The sequence below is a fragment of the Podarcis erhardii genome (genome assembly GCF_964252035.2).
Source record: "Podarcis erhardii genome assembly, chromosome: 14".
Taxonomy (NCBI): Eukaryota; Metazoa; Chordata; class Lepidosauria; order Squamata; family Lacertidae; genus Podarcis; species Podarcis erhardii.
Genome location: NC_138503.1, coordinates 8551731 through 8572357, shown reverse-complemented (window position 1 = coordinate 8572357; position 20627 = coordinate 8551731). Strand labels below are relative to the sequence as shown.

At 46.2% G+C, this 20627-nt stretch overlaps 1 long non-coding RNA gene across 1 annotated transcript in view; it reads right to left on the bottom strand.

The window, feature by feature from the left end:
- Window positions 1–3193: 3193 nt before the first annotated feature.
- Window positions 3194–20627, bottom strand: part of LOC309328988 — a 45730-nt gene continuing 28296 nt past the window's right edge. The window contains exons 2-3 of the long non-coding RNA XR_014150990.1: window positions 4946–5062; window positions 3194–3308 (exon numbers count right to left, since the gene is read on the bottom strand). This is a non-coding gene — a long non-coding RNA (uncharacterized lncRNA). The remainder of the gene's footprint in view (window positions 3309–4945; window positions 5063–20627) is intronic.

Below are 20627 nucleotides of genomic sequence, written 5' to 3'. Positions count from 1 at the left end.
CCCATCTGTGGAATGCTCTCTGCAGGGAAGTTCTCCTGGTGCCTTCATTATACACCTTTAGATGCCAGGCAAAAAAATCCTTTTTAACCAGGCCTTTGGCTGACCTGGTTGACATCCTTTAGCCTTTTAAAATGCAGCTCCTTTTGGGGGGGCGGTGTTATTGGTTTATTGTTCTTATTTTGATTTTATATATTGTGATCTTTTCTGTGAACCGCCCTGAGACCTCCGAGTATCTAAATTCAATCAATTAATAAACGTTGCCGATGTTCATTTATTTGTCCCGTATATGGAACAAAAAAAATCAATCCAACGAATACAATTGGTATTCACTGTTGTCACTTTCCGTCTGCAAATGATGCATAATTGATTTCGTCATTGTCCCAATTTGCATGGCATTTCCTTTGCATTGAAATGAACAGGGTAGAAAAATGTAATTACAGTGGTAACTTGGGTTAAGAACTTAATTTGTTCTGGAGGTCTGTTCTTAACCTGAAACTGTTCTTAACCTGAAGCACCACTTTAGCTAATGGGCCCTCCCGCTGCTGCCGGAGCACGATTTCTGTTCTCATCCTGAAGCAAAGTTCTTAACCCGAGGTACTATTTCTGGGTTAGCGGAGTCTGTAACCTGAAGCGTCTGTAACCTGAAGTGTCTGTAACCCGAGGTACCACTGTATAGTTGAACTTCCAAAATTTGCACAGTTAAGTAAGTTGCATTACTTCCCCACAGTGTATAGTGAGTCAAATAACATTAATTTTGAAAGACGGGCTGCAGTGGAGCAGAATCAGTGCTGTATGTGAACAATGCAGGGTGTAATGGGGTTTGGGGTTGCTTGTGCGTAAGCAGCAAACTGCTCCAGGCTGAGTAGTTTGGTTAAAACTTTTCCCTGGCTAGACAGCCCTTACACCGTGACTGTCTCAATCACTGGCAGAATCCGTCAGTGGGCGTTTCCTGAATTTCTTCCAACATAAAAGTTCTTTGACACCAAGTCTCCGCCTAGCCTCCCTGCGCGGAAGCTTTCTGCGCAGAGTGGGCGTCCCAAGGGGAGGTCCTGTGCTCTCCCCGCTGGTCTCGCTGGAACAGTCCCGGAGCCTTCCCTCCGAAGCTCCCTCAGCCTCCCCTTTCTCCCTGGCGTCACGTCTATTTCCTTCCCCAGCGGAAGCTCTCCCTCTCTCCTTGCTGGTTCCCTCTCCAGCGTCATTGGGGAGCCTTACCACCACCCTTGGCTCCGATGGCAGTTCCCTGACACAGGGCGTTGCAGGGAGTTGCCAAGATTATCAATTCATCTGAGCAGATATTAGGAAAGGATCCAGCACTGGAGCTCATATTCCTCCGCCCATCCACTGAAATGAACACTGATGCTTTAGGAATCCTCGCTGCCTAAAACAGGCTTCCTCAACCTCAGCCCTCCAGATGTTTTGAGACTACAATTCCCACCATCCCTGACCACTGGTCCTGCTAGCTAGGGATCATGGGAGTTGTAGGCCAAAAACATCTGGAGGGCCGAGTTTGAGGAAGCCTGGTCTGAAGGCTGAGGGTCAGTGAAAAGCACTGGCATAGATTGGATGCTGGCAGAGCCTTAAGCAGCCATCAAGTGAGAGCAAGGAGCAGCCAGAGATGGAAAGAGCTTGCCTTCACCCAGGCAAAGTTTCAGCCTTTGTTATAGCAGAGGTCCAACATACAGGCTCTGTGGGTGAAGCCATCCCCTTCTCCAGTAAAGGAGGGCAGTTTGAGAGCTGCCACGGTAGTGACAGTCTAGCATTAACCCTAAACAGCAACAATAAAAGGTGCTTGTGTCATTTGGAAAGGACCCGCCTGCTTTTCTGTACCCAACTCCTCTGGTGAAGAAAGCATGTCGCATTGGAGAGGGCACCTTCTCCAAGCCAGCAGGAAACTTACCCCCTCCTCAAGGAACTTGGCCTGGGCAAACTGAGGCAATAGAAGGTGCTTTTTACTTGAGAGAAGGGGGTGACATTATAGAAGAGCATAAAATGATGTGTGGTGTGGAGAATGGTTTAAACCAGGGGTAGGCAACCTAAGGTCTGGGGGCCAGATGCAGCCCATTCACCTTCTCAATCTGGCCTGGAATCAGCATGTTTTTACATGTTTTTACATTTAAAATGCATCTCTGGGTTATTTGTGGGGCATAGGAACTTGTTCATCCCCCCCCCCAAAAAAAAATACAGTGGTAGCTTGGGTTACAGACTCTTCAGGTTACAGACGCTTCAGGTTACAGATGCTTCAGGTTACAGACTCCGCTAACCCAGAAATATTACCTCAGGTTAAGAACTTTGCTTCTGGGTGAGAACAGAAATTGCGCGGCGCCGGCGCGGCGGCAGCAGTGGGAGGCCCCATTAGCTAAAGTGGTACCTCAGGTTAAGAACAGTTTCAGGTTAAAAATGGACCTCCAGAACGAATTAAGTTCTTAACCCGAGGTACCACTGTATAGTCCGGCCCCCCACAAGGTCTGAGGGACGGTGGACCAGCTCACGGCTGAAAAAGTTTGCTGACCCCTGGTTTAAACCATCCAAAGCAACTGAAGCTGCTACCATCAGCTGCTACCATTCCTCCGTCCATGTCACCTATAGCTGCTCCTCTTCCCACTGAGAGGTAAAACCTGAAGGGCTGCTTGTTACAGGAAATGCAGCTGGTTCCCCTTCACTTGCTGCTTAGGAATATTTGGGGGGGAAACACACGCAAGACCAGGTTGGCGCTTGAAAACACTAGGAACGGGTGCCATCGGGTGCCCTCGTGTTCCCGTCCCCAGGAAGCAGTTTACTTTGAACAAATCTCATGCTAATGCCCTGCCAGTTGCCTGCGGCTTTGATCTTGACCAAGGAGGCCAAGAGATTAATTAGCAAGGATCCACAAGTGCAGGAGATGTCTCTCCAACCTTGAATTTCTAAAGACAAAACAATGCGCACACAAACAGGCGCACAGGCACACACAGGGGGCAGCTCCCCAGCATGGGGTCCTGGGGGGCTGGACCAAGCTCTGTGCAAAGGCCGTTTGAAGAGGCTCCAGTGCAAAATTAGCTAATTAATTGCAAAAGAATGGAAATTAAAGCCGGCATAACTTATGCTCTCTCTTTTTAAGGGGGATGTGTCAGGGAGAGGCAGATACATTTGCAGGAGAAATTTGGGCCGCATAGAATTCAGGAAGTCACCTGTTCCAGGGTTGTTAGGGGGACGAAAACTCAGTGTCAGATTTGGAGCCCCCAACATGGTAGGCTGTTGCTCTTTTCACCTTGCCTCTTCGTTCCCAACTCATCCTCATTCCCCATCCTCATTACCACTGCATCTCACTGCAGCTGCAACAAAACACATGGTTCCCTGTTTCCAACTTGAAATGGTCTTCATTGTTGCTTAAGGCCTGCTAAGTACCTGATATACCCCAAACCCCTGATCAGAGAGAAGCCTGAGTGCATGTGACTATTTTAGAATATTATCCAACAAGTGGGTGTTTTGAAAAGCCTGCTAGGATGCAACCACAGAACCTAGCATTTAGTCTTTTAAACTGGGGGGGGGGGGGGGTATTGTTTTGTTGGTTATTATGTTATGTATTTTTAAATTTCTATACCAGGGTGGATAAAAACCAATGATTTTTTTTTAAAAAAAATGGATTATTATTTTTTAAAAATGGATTTTTTAAATTTAAATCAGTTTTTTAAAAAAAAAAAATTAAATTGGATTTTTAAAATAAAATGCTTTTGGAGGAAAAAAATCTTTCTAAAGATAGTTTTCTATTTAAGTTACATTATAGCCCAAAGGCTATTCATCAGGAAATAAGGAATTGTTTTAAGTTTTTCATATGTCTAAGTTGGTTTTTAAGGAAATTGTTATTAAGGAAATGATTATTTTTCTCCTTCCAAATATAAACAGTTAACTAATTAAACCTCACAATAATAATAATTAAACCTCACAATAATTTCATAATTATCTATGTATTTCTAATAGTATAACCATTTGGTGCATGGGTAGGCAAACTAAGGCTTGCGGGCTGGATCAGTCCCAATTGCCCAATTGTCATCTGGATCCGGCCCGTGGGCGGTCCGGGAATCGCCGCGTGGATCGCCAGCGCGCACATTATTTCCCTCTCCTCCCTCTCCCTCACACGCCGGCAGTGGCGCCTCCTCCCTCCCTCCTCCTGGATTCTCCCTGCCCTGACTAGAAGAGGAAGGAGGCTGGGCTTTGTTAGTGTCAGCAGCAGCAGCAGCGCTCGAGCTGCTGCCATTTTAATCAGCCCCTCTCCGGAGCCCTTTTGCACCCTGCTCATTATCCCATCGCCGCTGCCAGCCCCTGCCACTCACTCTTGCATCATTTTTTTTCCAAAATATAGTCCGGCCCCCCACAAGGTCTGAGGGACAGTGGACCAGCCCCCTGCTGAAAAAGTTTGCTTACTCCTGATTTAGTGCATAGCGAAGGGCACAATTCAGCCAGTGTTAAGCACCTTTAAAATGTCGGTTCATAAGACCAGATCCCAAACCCATAGGTCAGTTAATGATGTCTACACTATGTCACTGCTAGAGTTAAGGGGAAAATTCATTCCCAATTTGCACTTCCTTGCCTAATTCAAACTTTCTAAGCCAACAGCCAAACAGCACTGTATTTCGAAATTTTACCCTTCCTCAAATTTTGCAACGCAAAAACATGCAATGAAAATGGGTACAACAATGTGTGTGTTGTTGAAAATAATATACAAAGATGCATCATATTGGGCAGAATTTCTTGCGAAATTTTGTACGTTGAGCAAAACTGCATGCAGAAATGTATACAGTCAGAGAAATGTGCTCAAAAATGCATTCAAATGTTTCTGTGATGTCTTCCTTTTTTAAAAAAAATAAATCACAAACCGTTGGAGGAAAGAGATAAATTAGAAACCAGAATTGACAGTTTTGCCCATTCCCAGTCCTCACCACAGCAGAAGTCAGTGTCAAGAAAAACATACCTTAAGGGGAAGGGAGGAGAATCCAGAATCTTGCTTTTCTGCTTTGCCATCTTGAAGGGGATAGTACACAAGCTGTTCATCTCCAGTGAAATAAATTACATGCGAAACCAGCAGCACCTGGAGAGAGAAAATAAGCAAAAGCTGTGAGACTAAAAAATTAACCTTTCCTCGAGTGAAAAAATAAGTGGCATCACAACTTTAAAGTTGGCATGTTTGCCCCTAAGCAATTCTAAATTTTATCTAAGGTGGCTTTTTTTTTTTTTAAAAAAAAAGGCTAAACCATTTTAACCCTCTCCCCCAGATAATACAAGCAGTGAACTAAGAGACACAAAATTCCTAACCAGCCAAACCAAAAGCCAGCTTGGGGGGAGGGGAATATGTCTCACAGCCCCCTCAAAAGCCAGGTGAGGAGATATTGCTCTATTCCCAAGGGAGAAAATTGTTCTTCATTCATGGAGCCATCACTGCAAAGGCCCTGCTTCTGGCAAATAGCATTCTACCTTCCTTCCTGCATGGATGGAATGCAAAGCAGAATTAGATCTGAGGAATGTAGGCAGCTGCCTTGTAAGAAGTCAGACTATTGGGCCATCTAGCCAGGCACTTTTTGCTCTGACCGACAGCAGCTCTCCAGGATCTCAAGCAGAGAAGAAACCTTCCTATCACCTCCTGCTTTATCCTCTTTGCTGTAGGTGCCAGAGAGGGAACCTGGGACCTTCTGCAATGCAAAGCAATGGGTTGCAATCTCTGCAGGGGCTGAAACAGGGTGTGTGGGCCCCATGGGCCATGGGTTCATCTTCCACTTCTGTGTCATGGAAGCAGACAGGAAGCAAGATAAGAACTTTATTGTCTCTCTCAAACAAGAACAGCAACAAGAAACTCCACATGGAGTCTGTCGCAGGAACACCCCCCCCCCGGCAATCATTCAGTTTGTACAAACACGACACACACACAGACTCACACATGACATACGCGACGTTTCTGTTATAAATTCGTAGTAAATCAACCATATGTCGGATTTACACCGGTCCATTTTTATTTTGCTCCATGAAGGAAGGACTATCAAAGGGGGATCGTTTGATAGAGGACAGCCATAATCCCCTAAGCGTACCAACACATACTTCAGGAGCCCTACCCAGTTGGCATGACAACCTTGATGGTCCCAGACAGAAGACCATCAAGGTCACAAAGGACTTGCGTATGGGAGTGGATCCAACACGGACTGGAACAAAGGACAATGATCAGATCTTCCCTCTGAGGGCAGGAAACTGCCAGCTCCCCTTTGTCTTCTGGAAATGACTCATGGGGAGGGTGAAAGGAAGAACCAGCCAGGTGACAAGATACTCAGGTTGCCTCCACAATTCCTCCCTCAACCCCTCCTTTTTGTGATGTGTCAAAGATGTAGTCATGATGTAGTTGTGATGTAGTTCTAGGGGTGTAGTTTGGGGGATTAGTAACTGTCAAAGCTGCCCAAGGTCCCAGCTCACAGAGGACCAACGCCAGGTCGTCGTTATATACAAAAGTCTTTATTGAAGTTTAGTTTCCATTTCAAAGCCGTGGCGCGCAGCTCTACGTCTTAAACCTTAGACCGCCGAAGTTCCGTCTGAATCTCCTCCCCCCTGACACCAGTTTAAGACTCTAGCCCTGCTCCACCTCTTCCTCTGCTCTCTCCTCCTCTGGGTCCTCCTGTCCGCTGGGGCATTCACCTTTCTGGACTCTTCTGACGCTGAGTCCCCTGACTCCTCCCCCTGCCTCCGGCGGGCTTTAGGACCTGGTTCCCAATCCTGGTTCTCTGCTGTCCCGCGCGCCTGTACATTTGAACTTGGCTCTCGCGCCAACCCAGTGACCTTCCTCCTGACCGTTACACTGCTTCTGTCACTGCTTCCCTCTTCCGGGATGCTAGCTGGACCTGACCTCCCCTCCGTTGCCTGACTCTCCGATGGAGGCGTGGTCAGCCCTGACTCATCTTCTCTCCCTGCTGGGGGAGACGCTGGCCCCGATACCTGGGACTCTTCCCCCCCCACTATGCTCTGGTGGGGAAGCTGGTCCTGATCTCCAACTGCTGCTCTGGGAGTCCCCGCTGGCCCCCCTTGCCCTGGCCACCGGCGCCCCCTTCTGTGAATCTTCCGATTCGCTGGAGAGGCTCATGGAATCTCTCGGGCCACTGTCATCTTCTCCTACGCTGCCCTCAGATTCTTCCCCTTCGCTATCCATTTCATCCACTTCTGCTCCTGAGCCCCTGACAGTAACTAATAAAGTTGGGGTCTTCTTTTGTTCTGGGCTTCCATTTTGTTTCACCTGGTGGCAGGTGGGAGTCCTATCGCGACAGTCTTCAATGAAGACAAGCCTACTGGCTGCTGTTTTGCTCTGGTATTCCTGGCTGGTGTCCTTGTTTTTTTGTCCAAGGGAGCCCTCGGATTTCTCCGTTAACAAGCCCATCCTCAGAGCGAGGATTGTGCAGCCAGAGTCTGTAGGGTCACCTGGGTTTCTGCTGCTGCTGCTGCATCAGCAGAAATTCAAGGTTGATGGAACAGCAAGAAAAGGTTGGGAGTGACATTTACTGGGTCACCTTAGGCAGCTGGATGTCTTCAGCCGAGGCTGTTTGCTGAGAGTACAGGGAAGCCTCGGCTTCCACAATCACATTTTTCCTTGCTGTGCCTTTGTTTTCTAATCTTGCGCTGTAGCTCTCAAAAATACCAAATGTCTTTGGAAAAGACGCCCAAATGGGCACGCCAACATTCTCTCTTGCAATCTGGCATTTCCCCAGAACATGAGAGCCTTGGAAAGATGAGTGCCTCATAATAAACCATATGCTCAATATCAGTTTCTCTCTCAATGCCAAGGCTTGCCTGCTAAGAAAGAAAGCCCGTGGGGGGGGGGGCATTTAAAGCAAAACCCAACAATAACTAATAATACTGCTGCTAATGACTATGTTTGAAATGTAGCCCTTCAACAGCTGTTTTGCTACCTAGTAACCGTACAGCGAGACACGGGTGACGCTGTGAGTTAAACCACAGAGCCTAGGACTTGCCAATCAGAAGGTCAGCAGTTTGAATCCCCACAACAGGGTGAGCTCCCATTGCTCGGTCCCTGCTCCTGCCCACCTAGCAGTTCGAAAGCACACCAGCGCAAGCAGATAAAAAGGTACCGCTCCGGCATGAAGGTAAACGGCGTTTCCGTGCACTGCTCTGACTCGCCAGAAGCGGCTTAGTCATGCTGGCCACATGACCTGGAAGCTGTACGCCAGCTCCCTCAGCCAATAAAGTGAGATGAGCGCCGCAACCCCAGAGTCGGTCACGACTGGACCTAATGGTCAGGGGTCCCTTTACCTTTACCTTTTTAACTGTACAGCACCATTATGGGCTGCAACAGAGGCCACTGTTGCCGGGCGGATTAAAGGGAAGAACCCATTGTTAATAATTACTGGAACTTTGTGAGTGGACATGGGAGGGCAGCTGCTGCTGTTCTTGGTGTGATAAAACAGCTTTTCTATTGTGGGCCCCTATGCTCAGAGGCTGAATGCTAGCCATTGGTAAACATCAATGGCTAGCAACCAACATGCTTAAGTCTAGTTAACACATGAAGGGGTTAATAGTATAGAGTAAACTGTCCTGCCAGGCTTAGTCCACTCCACCATCTTGGGAGGAAATAGGTAATCAAGGTTTCTCACTCAGTTCTCCCCCAGTCTACATATTAATTTGGTGTGTGAGGAGCTGTGAACTTCTCCTTTCAGACCGCGTGGCTCTCACAAGCCACTCTTGAATTTTTATACCCATAATATAGAAACTTTCACCACTTTGTAACTAAACCAAGTTTTACTGCCTGTGCAAATTTTCTGAAGCACATCAACCTGACCTTTGAGGAGTTTGTCTAACAGCCTATGTTTCCATGCTTTGCTGTATATTTTGTGATTTTAAATCTCTGCTGGGGTTCTCTCATCAAAGAGTACTTGCCCCAAATTTGGATCTTGGCATCCAGGAATTTTCCATCCTAAATATATGTATATTTTTGCACCAACAAGTTACACCAACACAGGACAACCCCTTTATTCAAGCAAGATGTGACACAGGGAGAGAGGAGATCATGTCACAGAGGAACGGGATGTGGGGCGGGAGGGTATTGTACCACAAGACCAGAAGTGAGGGAGCGGGCCAGGGAAATGATTGCAAAATGGAATCCTGGAGAAATGTTTGAATCAACGAAGAATATAAGTCTCGTTTTTCTCTTTCATTGGCTCACACCATTTTGGTGGAAGTCTTGGCAAACTGACAACATCTTTATCAAGATGGGTTTCTGCCTCACGTTCATCCAGGCAGCTGGGGAAACCCCCTCTGTTTCACACTGGTGTTGAGACACCAGGGTCCTTAGGCTCTGAAGGGGGGAAGAACCAGTATAATCACAGTGTAAGAGATGTTATCAGGATTTTGTGCAGACATTGCACCTCTGCCAGGGGCTCCTTTTAAACATGCCTCTATAATCAGATCCTACATATCAAAGCTACTGTGTAACCAGAACGCTCTACTATATATCTGGGTGCAGGTTTGCAAAAACACTTTGTCAGCTCTGGAGATCCAGGTTCCTTGTGTGTGTGTTTTCAGGAACTCCCTGCCCTCGTGGCCACATCTGTAGGAGGAAAATGCTGATGTTAACCATTTTCACACACTGATTGGGCAATTGGCTTAAAAAGCCTGCCGTACCCACTTGATGATGTCTGGACCAGAAACCCCCTTGGGTTATCTAGAGTGCACCTCTCTCCAAGGAAACTTGTTTGTGTTACCAAGTCATACTGTATGCCAGAGTGTTGTGCTAACTGCCTCTTTGCACAAATTTCGTTCTTGGTCCTAAGTGGCTGAGATCTGCTATTCTTCTCCAGATAGTGATTTGTTTTCTTTTTTTTTCCACAAAAATATGTAGGGGTTTTTCAGTTTAAAATTGTCTTTCTGCCTTTCATCTCTCCAGGATTTTGAGGGCTGTTAGAGAGTTGTATCAGCATCATCTTTCAAACACACCGCGAGGGTTGACTTACAGAGGAGTAGCTGTGTTTGTTGCAGAAATAAACAGTAGAGGCGCAGCATTATTTATTATAAAAACACCAGCATTATTTATTACTATTATGGCATAAACCAGGGGTGGTCAATGTGGTGCCCTCTAGGTGTTGGGTGGGGGCTACATGCTCCATCTTTCCCCTGACCATTGGCCAGGCTTCCTGGGGCTGCCAGGAGCTAGAGCAGGGTTTCCCAAACCTAGGTCTCCAACTTTTTTCAGACTACAACTCCCATCATCCCTAGCTAGCAGGACCAGTGGTCAGGGGTGATGGGAATTGTAGTCCCAAAACAGCTGAAGACCCAAGTTTGGGAAACCCTGAGCTAGAGTTTCCTGTTTTGAAGCAAGACAGTTCTAAGAAGATTGGGGTGGAAGCTGGTCCTCCACATTGTCTCCCCCCCCACACACACTCTCCTGATCTAAAATGTCTCAGGAAGAAATACAATTATGCCCTTCACAGAATGTCCAACTTTCCCTCGTGACCTTCCCCCAATGGGTGAAGCTGAAGAGATGGGAGAGTCACCGTGAACCAAGACGTAACAGATTATTTAATCATGATGTAGATATTTAAAGGTTCATGAGGATAATGTGGGGTTCTAAAGGGTTAAATAAGTCACAATAAGACTTTCAATGGCACTGAGAAGATCTCCAATCCATGCTTTGATGTACGTGTCCAGAGATCTCCAACATGACACAAGTCTGACAATGCCATCGTTGCTGCACTAACGGCCTTTGCAGCACCCCAAACAGCACAGCCTAGCAGCATCCCCAAGCCATGGTAGCAGCCAGTGTACTTGCTCTAGGCCTGGGGCAGGGGTAGCCAATGTGTTGCCCTTCAAGTGTTGTCGGACTACAGCTCCCCCTAGCCCCAGCCAGCATGAGAAATGCTTAGGGATGATGGGAGTTGTAGTCCAACAGCCTCTGGAAGGCATCATGTGAGCTGTAGGGTTCTGTCATGTCTGCATGCTGATTATGTCATTGATCTCTTGTTGAGCTGTCTGGAACTTAGGCAAAATCAGTTCCAGAGGCTAAAGTGGTTTGCTGTATCCCTTCTGGATTTCACATCTCCTCCTAGGGGTTTGTGGAGTCCTGAATTCCAGCTAATCCTCTTTGAGCAGGTTCCAACCATCTCCCAGGAAAGGCTTTATAACCAGCAATGAACCATTTTGCCTGCAAGGCAATAAGGCAACTGCTCAAGAACTCCAAAAGGGTTGTTGCGGTGGTGAGAATCATCAACTGGAAATAGCAGGAGAAAGGTGGCAGGTTTTTGGAGATGCCGTGCGGCCGTGTTGCTCAATTTGGGAGAGACATGTGCAAATGCAACCAGCCAAGTTTTTAATAGAGCAGAACTTATTAAATTAATATGCGAAATAATCAGATGGCATGATGGAACTTCCTTCTCCAAGTAATGCAAATGAGCCTGGGAGGCTGGGCAGTGCCAATGGATGACAGCATGGCAATGACTCAGAGAAGCATTCCTCCTGCTCCCATTTATGATTAGGGATGGGCCTTCTGGGCATCTGCGTATTTGCATACTCCCCCTTCCCTGCTCTTCGGGGTTCATTTGCATGCCCATCAAAGCCATTTCAGGTCAGTTTGGCAGCTCTCCAAATTAGTATTATAATTTCTGACTTATTAAATTCAGACTTAGGACAGGCTTGAAAAATCCCCTTTTCCTCTTTAGTGCCCACTTAATGCTGTGCTACGATCTAAAAGGCTTCTCTCTATGATCTGCCAGCTGTGAAAAGCCAAAGCCCTTTATAATTTATAAATGGCAGGAGGGCTCCTATAGTCAGGGCCTGCCTGCATCCCTAAATGTGTTCGAATGGTTAAAGGAGGACATACTCTACATAATGCATCAAGATGCCTCTTCTTTTAGCAGGGGTGGGGAACTGATTCCTCTCCAAGGGCCGAATTGCCTTCCACACAACCATATGGGACTGCATGTCTATGATGGGCAACCACTAGGGTGGCCAAGTGCCCTACTTTGCAGAGAGCAGCCCACTTTTTGAAGGAGTCCTCCCCCCCCCATTATGATTTTATTAAGCTTCAACATTTTGAACATATACAATCAAAACACAATTTTGTCTTTTCTCTTATTTTTGTTGACTTTCCACCCCGTTTTCCATGGAGCTGTTGTTTCTCTCTTTCTGTTTCACCCTCTCTTCTGTCTATTAAATCATAACCACTGTATTATGATCTAGATACTTCTGTTCCTCATTGCTCAAATCCTGCTCATGGGTTCATATATTATAATATTTCTTAAAGCAGTCTGAAAAAGGCATCCATTCTTCTGTAAAACACTGATCATGAGATTCTCTTAATTTTGCTAGTTCTGCATGGTCCGTTATCTTATCCATTCTTTGATGGGAACTTCTTCTTCCTTCCATTTCTGTGCATAAAGAATCCTAGCTGTTGTTGTTACATACATAAACAACTTTAACCTTTTTGGGGGGGGTTTCTGCCCCTATAATCCCTATCAGAAACACTTCAGGCTCTTTCGGTATGCTCATTCTAAACATTTTATCTCGTCGTGTATCATTTCCCCAAATGCCCCCGCTTTCTTGAGTACCACCACATATGAAAAGGAGTCCTCTTTTTGATGGGCTAAGTTTCAAGATAACAAGCCCAGACATTGAGATCCAGCACCGAGGACCTTCTGGCAGTTCCCTCATTGCGAGAAGTGTTACAGGGAACCAGACAGAGTGCCTGCCTTCTCAGTAGTGGCACCCGCCCTGTGGAACGCCCTCCCTTCAGATGTGAAGGAAATAAGCAGCTATCTTCTCTTTAAAAGACATCTGAAGGCAGCCCTGTTTAGGGAAGTTTTTAATATTTAATGTTGTACTGTTTTTAACACTTGGTTGGAAGCCGCCCAGAGTGGCTGGGGAAACTCAGCCAGATGGACACCGCAGAGGACAGGATCACACTTCAAAACGACCTTGACAGATTAGAGAACTGGGCCAAAACAAACAATATGAATTTTAACAGGGAGAAATGTAAAGTATTGCACTTGGGCAAAAAAAAATGAGAGGCACAAATACAAGATGGGTGACACCTGGCTTGAGAGCAGTACATGTGAAAAGGATCTAGGAGTCTTGGTTGACCACAAACTTGACATGAGCCAACAGTGTGACATGGCAGCTAAAAAAGCCAATGCAATTCTGGGCTGCATCAATAGGAGTGTAGCATCTAGATCAAGGGAAGTAATAGTGCCACTGTATTCTGCTCTGGTCAGACCTCACCTGGAGTACTGTGTCCAGTTCTGGGCACCACAGTTCAAGAAGGACACTGACAAACTGGAACGTGTCCAGAGGAGGGCAACCAAAATGGTCACAGGCCTGGAAACGATGCCTTATGAGGAATGGCTAAGGGAGCTGGGCATGTTTAGCCTGGAGAAGAGGAGGTTAAGGGGTGACATGATAGCCATGTTCAAATATATAAAAGGATGTCACATAGAGGAGGGAGAAAGGTTGTTTTCTGCTGCTCCAGAGAAGCGGACATGGAGCAATGGTTCCAAACTACAAGAAAGAAGATTCCACCTAAACATTAGGAAGAACTTCCTGACAGTAAGAGCTGTTTGACAGTGGAATTTGCTGCCAAGGAGTGTGGTGGAGTCTCCTTCTTTGGAGGCCTTTAAGCAGAGGCTTGACAACCATATGTCAGGAGTGCTCTGATGGTGTTTCCTGCTTGGCAGGGGGTTGGACTCGATGGCCCTTGTGGTCTCTTCCAACTCTATGATTCTATGATTCTATGATTCTATGATTCTATGATTCTATGATTCTATGATTCTATGATTCTATGATTCTATGATTCTATGATTCTATGATTCTATGAGATGGGCGGGTATTAATAATAATAATAATAATAATAATAATAATAATAATAATAGCTCTAAGAAGGAAGACCAGGAGGAGCCTTGAGGTTCACCATCATCCATTGCAGCTAGACAGCAGACAGAGCAGGCGCTTAAGTCACCTGCTCACAGTCTTCCCCACTATGCATTGCATTTCTATTTAAACTGCTACAACTATTTCTACATCTGCACCTAGACATATGAATTAGCACATGCACACTGTATGCCAACCTCTTTCCTCTTTTTGGGGGGGGGGTTAAGGTAAGCAGCCACCCTATTCTCAGCACCAAAGGAGTCGAGCTTATTAGGGACAAGGGATGCTATTTACCAGCAACTCCAGCTGGAGGTAAGCATGACGGCAAACGGTGGTTGCCCCACAGTGGGAGGACCAGCAGGGGGGACATGTAATTTGATACCCCAAGTCACAGCTGTGTGGTGCTCCCACGAGACACCCGGCATCTCAGAAGATCCTCGTTTCTAAAGCTGCCCCTTCTCAAATTAAGCAGCGCAGCAGGTTTTTCTTTTGAAAGTGACCTGGATGATAAATTATCTTTCCTGCTTCTGGGCAAACTTGTAGGAGAGATAGATGTTGTCTTGTAACCACCTATTTCCCTATGGAATTGATGCTGAGATGTTTCAGGAACAAGCTCAGAGACTGCTCTTCTGAGCAAGAGCAAAAATATGAAGGAGCAGCCTTTGTGAATGACGGTTTGCCAGGTTTGGTACTGAAAGCAGATTTTGTTTTCCAGGTGAAAGTTGTCAGGAGCTCAGCCTACACTCAAGTAGGACCCTGGTAGAGACACATGCCTGACTGGCATGTTCTCTCCCTCCTGGTCAATCGTTCAAGAGCTTCAAAAGCTTTCTTCAGCCCAAACATCACTGCGACCGATGCCAGCCGACTCTGGCACACTTAGGGATCCACAGAGTTTGCGCACCTTGCGTGACAGACCTCAGCAACTCAGCATTTTGGCTAATCTACTTTATTTACATATAAACACACACGGAGCACTGCAACATGTCTCTCTCTCTCTCTAGCATCAGACAGCAACGAGAAAGAACAAAGGACAATAGTCCCACTTCACAGAACACAGTAACACAAACATCCTGTCTCCGTCACTTCCCACTCTGTGGAGTCAAAACATATACCGCCATGTGATAGACAACAATCCCATGACTGCAATCATGGAGCAGGAATTCTAACAAAAGCTACAGTCCATAACAGTGCAATTCAGACTCAGAAGTCGGATCCACTGAGTTCAATCAAGCAAGCGTGTGTAGAATTGGAGCCTCAATTCACGCTTTAGGATGGCCATTCAGCTATTGCTGAATTACAACAACCATCATCCCCAACCACTGGACATGCTGAATGGGGCTGATTGATTGATTGATTGATTGATTGATTGATTGATTGATTTCTAGAAATGATAAATCACTTGCTTAAAAAAAACAAAACACCACCAACTCAAGTAATGCACAAATCAAAATTATACATAAAACACAGCTAAAATCCCCAAACCAATTACAAAAAGATACATAAGACCATCATCATTAAGAATGATGCCTGGAACTGCCTCTAAGAACACCTAGAGGAAGGGTCATAGCTCAGTGGTAGAGCATCTCCAGGGAGGGCTGCCTGAAACCCTGGAGAACCATTATCAGTTGGCATGCACCAGGGTTAGGTAACCTGTGGCCCTCCAGATGTTGTGGGACTACAACTCCCATCATCCCTAGCTAACAGGACCAGTGGTCATGAATCATCATCATCATCATCATCATCATCATCATCATCATTTACTATTTGTACCCCGCCCATCTGGCTAGGTTTCCCCAGCCACTCTGGGCGGCTTCCAACAAAGAACAAAAATACACTAAAATGTCACGCATTAAAAACTTCCCTGAACAGGGCTGCCTTCAGATGTCTTCTAAACGTCAGGTAGTTGTTTATCTCTTTGACATCTGATGGGAGGGGGTTCCACATGGTGGTGATGGGAATTGTAGTCCCAAAACAGCTGGAGGGCCAAGTTTGGCCATCACTGATCTAGGGACTATGCTTGCTGAGGCTGATGGGAATTGAAGTCTAAAAGCATCTGGAGGGCAGGTTTCACTATCTGTGGTGTAGACAATGCTGAGTAGATGGCCCAAGGTTCTGGCTCAGTATAGCACAGGCATCAGAAAACTCAGTCCTCCAGATGTTTTGGGACTACAACTCCCATCATCCCTGACCACTGGTCCTGTCAGCTAGGGATGGTGGGAGTTGTAGTCCCAAAACATCTGGAGGACCGAGTTTGGGGGTGCCTGGTATAGCAGGTGAGGAGATGCTTTGTTGTGGGGAATCACCAGTTCTGGACCAAGCAAGGAAAAGAGGTGGCCTTCAGAAGGTGCTCAAGGAAACAATATGATTTATTTATAAAAGCAACCCATTTTAATCATGTTGTGCTAAATGCATTTTTCAGCTTGTTTTTTTTTTTCTCTTGGTTCAGACGAAATGCATTAAGTGCAACAAGGGGAAACTGGAGTGCTTTTGTAAATCAATTGTATTATTTCCTTGAGGACCTTGCAATGTTTACCTCTTTTCTTTCTCGGGGTGGTGAAGTATGACCCTCTCCTCTGCACCACCTCCCCAAATGACCTCCCCTCCCCGCTCTCTCCAAAGCTGATTTGGGCCTTGCTATGCAGGGATGGGGAATAAACACAAAGCACAGTCACTTTGCATGAACTGCTTTCCTCTTTCCCAGCACAGCAATTCAAAGCAACTTCCATTAGGGGTAGGAGACAAATTCGATTCACATTTAAAGGTAAACCTACTAAATTTGTGCTGCCTGAAATAATATATGAACTAAAGCGCAGGCATCCTTCAAAATTCACACTTCTCTGAATTTTTCAATGCAGTTCTCCAGTGAAGAAATGTGTGAAAATTCACATATTGGTGAAAATAACCAGTTGCTGAGCATGGCAGGAGGGAAAAGTGCTGTTGCACTGATGTCCATCTTTCAAGTTTCCCACGTCCATCTGGTCGGCCACCATGACAACAGGATGCTGGAACAGATGGACCACCATCTATGTTCACTTTCCATGAATGAAGACTGGGAGTCCGAAAAGCTGTGCGGATGTGTAGCAGGGTGTGAGGAGCCAGTGGGGTACATAGGCCAACTTTCAGAAGTTAGCTGCTTGACATTGCCCTGAAACTGACGTGGCAATCCTATGTAGCTGCTTGTTTGTTTATATATACACTTACTTGGCCGCAGGTTCCACGGAACTCAGTGGGACTTCACAGTAGACATGCATAAGATTGTGCTGTGAATTTGAAGAGCACCAACCGGGTCTGGTTTTGTTTTTAAACTCGAATGCCAGCTAAGGAATCAGGTCTGACTTCAAAAGTCACCCTACATCCAATGAACAGGCTGCGTGGGGCAGCATCTGAAGAAACAGAAAAGCTACAGTAAAAGCAGATAGCGAATGGCTGGAGGGGTGTGTTTTGCCCTGAGACCAACCAGGGCTTCTAATGCAAACAAGCTGCTGAGCTGAGCACATCCGTGCTCACAGGAACACCCCTTCCCCCTTGCAGTACGGTAGGTATGGATACACAGAGATATTTATGTGTGCAGGCAAGGAGACGCCAATGGTTTCTGGCGGCTGAACAATAATCTTTTCTTTTCCTCCTGCCGGCACCGCCAAGCTTTCTGTAAACACCTAACCCCAAAAATGTGCCTGTGGATTTGCAACAGCGGGGTCTGTTCTCCCGCTGCCAAGCAACAATGTCACTCTTATTGACTCTTTCAAGGAAGGGGGGGGGAGAGGAGAGGAGAAGAAAGGTGTTCTCTGGGGCCCAGCACAGCTGTACATGGATGCACGATGTGAATAGCAATTTTGAGCGCAGCCAGATGCGCATCTGAATCACATGCGACCTCTCTCTGCCCTCCAGCATCTCACTGGTGAAACTCCCACGTACTGCTTTTCCATTCCCACACCCTGTTCCCTACCCCGTTTCCACTATTTGTTGTTGTTTAGTCGTTTAGTCGTGTCCGACTTCGTGACCCCATGGACCAGAGCACGCCAGGCACTCCTGTCTTCCACTGCCTCCCGCAGTTTGGTCAAACTCATGCTGGTAGCTTCGAGAACACTGTCCAACCATCTCATCCTCTGTCGTCCCCTTCTCCTTGTGCCCTCCATCTTTCCCAACATCAGGGTCTTTTCCAGGGAATCTTCTCTTCTGATGAGGTGGCCAAAGTATTGGAGCCTCAGCTTCAGGATCTGTCCTTCCAATGAGCACTCAGGGCTGATTTCCTTCAGAATGGATAGGTTTGATCTTCTTGCAGTCCATGGGACTCTCAAGAGTCTCCTCCAGCACCATAATTCAAAAGCATCAATTCTTCGGTGATCAGCCTTCTTTATGGTCCAGCTTTCACTTCCATACATCACTACTGGGAAAACCATAGCTTTAACTATGCGGACCTTTGTTGGCAAGGTGATGTCTCTGCTTTTTAAGATGCTGTCTAGGTTTGCCATCACCTTTCTCCCAAGGAGCAGGCATCTGTCACCATCTGCAGTGATCATGGAGCCCAAGAAAGTAAAATCTCTCACTGCCTCCATTTCTTCCCCTTCTATTTGCCAGGAGGTAATTACACGTGGCCAAAGCATCTTTGCTGCCCGACTCTGCACTTTATCCCTTTACTCTGCATTTCTGTGGGCTTTTAAATCCAAGAGGGTAAGGGTTAAAGACACACTGCCCAAAGAATCAAATAGGTCTTGCAATAGGTGATCTGCATTTCAAAACAAAAGTGGCAGGTGAAAGGACAGATTGTGTGCTGGGTGAAGCCTTGGGCCACATTCACACCATACATTTACAGCACCGTGATGACACTTTGAATGCTCATGGCTTCCCTCCCTCCGAAGTATTCTGGGAGTTGTAGTTTGGTAAGGCTGCTGAGAGCTGTTAGGTGGCCCCTATTCCCCTCAGAGAGCTACAGTTCCCAGAGCAGTTTAATACTGAATCAGTCTTCCCAAGGAATTCTGGGAACTGTAGCTCTGAAAGGCAGGAGGAGGAAGCAGGAAACACCACAAAACACACAAAATCAATGACATACAGTGGATGCTCGGGTTGCAAATGTGATCCGTGCGGGATGCACATGCACAACCTGCAGCGTTCACAACCCACAGCGGCGCATCTGCACACGCGCAGGTTGCGATTCTACACGTCTGCACATGCGCAAAGTGTGATTTAGCGCTTCTGCGCATGTGCAACTGCCGAAACACGGAAGTAACCCGTTCCAGTACTTCTGGGTTTTGGTGCGTCCATAACCTGAAAAAACACCACCTGGAGCGTCTGTAACCCGAGGTGTGACTGTACACAAATAGACAAAACAACAACGCCACAGTGCTATCTCTATGGTTGTGGAAGATGACCTCATGCACAGATTAGCAGAATGAATGTGCAAAGGAATGTGCTTAGGAGGGAGTAGGAGCACGGTGGCGAACCTCGTCCTCTGATGTGTCTTCACTCAGCCATTGGCATGGTTTCTATGTGCCTAGAATCTGTATGCGTGTGGGTTCCTTTTTGCACGGCTCTCGCATAGGAAGTGTGCCGACAGGCAAAGGCAGGGCTTGCTCCCACACCCCCAGCTTCCTCACCTAGGCACATTTATTCCACACACATTTGTTGTTGTAAATTTTGCTCACGTGTCCGGCAAACAGAGAATTCTTTTTCTTCCCTAATCACAACTGAACTTGGTGCCACCCAATGAAACTGAATGCTGGAAGGTTCAGGGCAGACAGAATATAGTTAGACTATGGAATCTGCTCTCACAAAAACTATGTTGATGGCTAGCAACTTGGATTGCTTTTAAATAGGATTAGACAGATTCATGGAGGAGGAAGCTATCCATGGCTACTAGCCATGCCAGAGAAAGAGCATCAGTGAGTACCAGCAGCTGGAGGCCACAGGGGTGGAGAGGTGCTCTCGCACTCAGAACCGCTTATGGGCTTCCCATAGGCACCTGGCTGTCCACTGTGAAAGCAGGAGGCTGGACTTGATGGGCCACTGGCCTGATCCAGCAGGCTGTTCTTTTGTTCTTTTTCTTTTTCCTATTTAAATATGTATTTTTATTTTATTTTTATTTTGAGAAAGTAATAATCATAAATAAATAAGAATAAAAATGTGCACCCTACCCCTGAGACCATTCCATTGTAACTATCCAACCTCCCAAAATCTTGCGATGGTTTAACCCTTTCCGTTTTAACAGTACAAATTCTGCAAACACCCTCCATCTCTCCTCCGAATCATTTCTCCTGCATATCCCCCATCTTACCTTAATGGCCCAAGTTAATTTATCATTAATAGCTGTATCCCATTCTTTATACCATTCTTTCATTTTGTATTCTGCATGCCCCTTCCACTTCCTAGCTATGATAACTTGTGCAGCTTTCAATAAATTTGTGAGCAATTGATAACAGCTTTAACCCAGTGATTTCTGTGATCTCCCTAAACACCTTTTGCCCCCCCCAAAAATGTACATATTTACCCCTCCACCACATATGAACATAATTCCCTGTTTCCTGGCATCCCCTGCAACATAACACCAAATATTCCTTGTTTATTTTATTAAATGTTGTTAGATACCATCTCCAAACTAATGTATAATAATTTTCTTTTATTCTTACAGACAACATTTTCAATGAACGATTCTCCCTTATTTCCCCCCAGCAGTTCTTGTGCCTTTGTTTTACATGACTGTTCTTGTGCCTTTGTTTTACATGACTACATCTGTGATGTACAATGCATATCCATATAAG